The sequence below is a fragment of the Bidens hawaiensis genome, unplaced genomic scaffold (genome assembly GCF_021521415.1).
Source record: "Bidens hawaiensis isolate Kalapana, Puna unplaced genomic scaffold, B.hawaiensis_p1.1 tig00009022_1, whole genome shotgun sequence".
Lineage (NCBI taxonomy): Eukaryota > Viridiplantae > Streptophyta > Magnoliopsida > Asterales > Asteraceae > Bidens > Bidens hawaiensis.
In genome coordinates this window covers 698,317-702,515 of record NW_027491658.1, presented here as the reverse complement: position 1 = coordinate 702,515, position 4,199 = coordinate 698,317, and positions in this window count along the sequence as shown.

Below are 4,199 nucleotides of genomic sequence, written 5' to 3'. Positions count from 1 at the left end.
TGGGATCCATTTGGAGTGGAGTGTTTGTTGTAGTGGGATGGAAGGTATGATGAGTGAGAAAGGAGTCATCAAGGAAGGAGTAAGTGGTGGGTGAGGTGTTTGTAAGGTTAGTGAACGGGAACGAGGTTTCGTTGAATGTGACATGTCGGGAGACATGGACGCGACCGGTGACGGGGTCGTAGCACCGATACCCACGAAAATCGGCGGGGTATCCAAGGAAGATGCAACGGACCGATCTTGGGGCAAGTTTATGAGGTTTAATGGCGGAGAGATTTGGGTAGCACTCGCATCCGAATACACGTAGGTGGTCATAAGTCGGGTGACGAAGGTAGAGAGCAAAAGCGGGAGGTTGAAAATGGAGACGCCTATAGGGTAAAATATTGTGAAGGTAAGTGACCGTGTGTAACGCTTTGACCCAAAAAGCGGAAGGAAGGTGAGCATGAATGAGGAGTGCACGAATGATGTCATTTAGGCGGCGTATCATGCACTCGGATTTGCCATTTTGTTGCGAGGTTTGAGGGCAAGAGAAGCGAAATACGAGACCATTTAACTGGGCAAATTGTTTAAAAGCATGGTTATCAAATCAACCCCCCACCGCAGGTCACATTGGAATGTTTTTATCAATGTATTAAATTATGTTTGGATAAGTTTATGAAATTTGCAAAAAGTAGGAAAAGTGTCGGATTTATATTTAAGCGGATAAACCCAAACATATTGTGTGTAATTGTCGATCAAAACCATGTAGTATTTATAACCAGAATTACTTAGGACGGGTGAAGTCCATAAGTCACAATGTATAATGTCAAAAGGACGAAAAGTAATGGAAAGTGAATCATTAAAAGGTAACCGTTTACTATACGAAACATGACAAGATGAGCAAAAAAATGACTTTATAGTCTTATTACAATTAATAATAAGAAAACGACTAAGATAATCTAGCACGTTCGCGCTGGGATGTTCAAGCCGATCATGCCAGGGGTGGTACTTGAGGAGGACAGCAAAGCAAAGGCCGGGGGGTGAACGGATAGATGTCATCGGTGCTATTGTGTCGGGAAAGGTGGCGTCCATCCTTGAGGTCCTTCAAAGTAAAACTAAAAGGGTCAAATTCAACAGAAACTTGATTGCCAATAGTAAACTTACGAACAGATAAAAGGTCTTTAATAAGTTGGGGTGAGTGAATGATTTGGTTTAGTTGGTAGGTTTTAATCGGTAAGGTATAAATGCCGTTGCCAGAGCCATTGATTAATAGGCGTTGGCCATTACCAACAAAGATAGGATTAGAAGAAATAGACAAGGGAGTAGAAATTTTTCCCGAATCAGATGTGAGATGAGAGGAGGCGCCGGTGTCCATGTACTAGTACGGGTCTCGGGAGTTCAATTGCATGTTGCTTAGAGCCGCACCGATGTCACTCGGGCTAAGGCCATTAAATCCCGGCGCAGGGGCATGTTGCGGTGAACCGGCAAAGTGGGCTTGAGATGGGTGTTGTTGGTAGTGGGCTGTGTTTTGGCTAAACTGGGTAGGAGAGGCTGGTGGATAAGGTGCGGACGGGTAAAGAGTGGGCGGGGCAGAACCGTGGTGTTGTTATGGGACTGGATGGGTTGGTTATAGGGATAGGTGGATTGAAGATTGGACTGTTGGTTAGGGTATGGTGGATTGGGCCGATAGGTTGTATAGTTAGGCTGAAAAGTATTTTGGTGTGGAGGGTGCACAGAAGAGCCTCGACCATTGCTGTTGTTGTTTCTGCCCCCGCGCCCCCGGTTGCCTCGACCTCCTCGACCCATTCGATAGTTGAAGTTCGGGCCATAATTGTTTCCGTGATAATTGCTCCTTGGGTAGGTTTTTCCGGAACCCGAATTAGATTGTGCCGAGTCCTTTTTACTTTGACCGTGGGCAGTATATAAAACGGAGTCACCATGAGTGCTAGCAGAGAGCTCGTTTCTGGCCGATAGTCTACGCATCTCCAAGTCAATGATGGTGCGGGCTTCATTCCACCATGGTGATATGGTCTAAATTATATATAATATTATATAAATATCTCATACATTTTTAAGTAATTTTGAGCCAAGTTTTTATTGAATATTAATATTAAGTGGTTCATATATTTAATTTGTGGTTTCAAGAGTAAACGAACTAAATAAATTATTATAACCAACTTTTAGATTGATACATATATATGTACTTTCATATTTATTATTTTTGGTCTTATGAAATTAAATTACACATGGTTATAATAAAATACATATTGGAAGTCCATAAAAGTCACGTGGACTTTGAAAGTTAGAGATTACCCACTATATATTAATATTATATATTTATTCAACCTTTTGTGTTCTTTTGAATTAACTTGGTTACGAAACTTTAGTGGGCTGGTTTATTTATTTGATGGATTTCATTATATGTAGGAAAGGCCCATGAGAAGCAGTGCACGAGGGGAATGTTAAAAAGAAAAGAATAAAACCTAATGAAGAGGGAAGCTGGCCGTGGGCAGTGGGTCTTACGCAAAGGAATTTTGACTGGTCCTGCTACAAGGGTTAACGACACGCAAGTGGTGGAGAAGCAAAGCAAACAAGTTTGTTAATCTTTAGTTTTTTTGAATTCAGTTTGGAGCATGAGTTTTGCTACTAGGTTTTATATGCTTTCGTTTTCATTTATTATTATGAGTAGCTAAACTTATTAGAACTACCTAGGTTTGGTTGAATGACGATGTTTTGATGATTGTTTTGGGTTGAGTAACGAACATATAATTGGTTTTCTAATGTCAAGTTCATATTATTATGATTTTATTCCATGATTGCTATTGAGTTGTTCAATATTATATTAATTAAACCCCGTGTGATTTTATCTTTACATGAATTAGTTTCGTGTTTGGTTTAGGATTGCATGTTAGGCTAATTACTTGGTGTTTTTGGTTGTTTGTGGTAGACGTCACCATAGGATTTGATTGGTTAAAGTTGTTCATATCAATGGTTCATCTCCTTTTAGTTGGACCAAGACATTAGGAGTTGGTTTATCTCTTTGGTCTATTCGATTTAGTTTGCCGTTGCGAGACCACGTGCGGTTTTTTAGCCGTTGATTAGGTTAATTTGTAAACCGAATTATTTAATCTTTAATATTGAATTACCCCTTATTCCCGAGGTTTGTTAGGATTACGGGTCTTAGAGGAATTTGTGATTTTGATACGGACAAATAATAAATCAATTGGGTACTTAGAAAATCAACTGTGCTTTATCCTTCTTTCTAGACGTTTTTAGGGGTCTTTAGTAAAACTGACCGTGGGAACCTATTTTCCCTTATTATTGTCTAGTGATTTCATCTTAAGAACCCGGTTTTATGTGTTCGTTGTCACCCGATCGTCGTTGATAGTCGTCAAGATACCTTACCTAGGTGGTTCACCTTCATCATATTTGAGAGCTCCGTTAGTGTCGTTAAGTCTCGTTAAGTTTTCTTGTTAGTTTCATTAAGTTAAGCAAGTTAGTTAAATTAATTAAAATAAAATAAAAATTTATAAAATCAATTAGTTATTAAGGCAGGACTTGGATTGGGGTTTATAATCTGAGCCGTTCTCACGTGTCTTCGAGTTCGATATCCGGACTTTCATTTTCTTTGCTATACGACCGGTACACTTGTCGTTTGTGTGAACTAGGATAGATTGTTTGGTTTTTTAAATCTTAGTTGCGATTCGTGATTATTATATATATATTTTCTCACATCAGATGGTGTTCCCGAATCAATTATCGTACCAATGGTATCGAGTTCTTTGGGAAGACTGTTTACCAGTTGAATAATGAGAAAGGATTCGTCAAGCGGTTTTCTGACGTCCGCAAGTTGTCGGCTGATGTCTTTAAGCTTCTGACAGTAAGCATCCATTGACGCGCAGTCTTTGAGAGTGGTGTGAGTAAACTCGTGGAGAAGAGCCGCCGCACGAGCCTTCTTGTTGCTTAAGAAGACATCTTCGATCTGGGTCCAAGCTTCTCTTGCCGAGATATCGTTTTCAAGAACACGATCAAGGATGTCATCAGATATGGTACTGAAAATCCATTGAAGGATGAGTGCATCTAGCTCCGACCATTCGGCGCATGTGGGATCGGTGATGGCGGGAGGTGATGTGCCATCAATATGGTGAAGAACTTTGTAGGCTTTAAGGTGGAGTTTAAAAAGTTTTACCCATGAAGAATAGGTTGTGATTTTGCCATCTAGG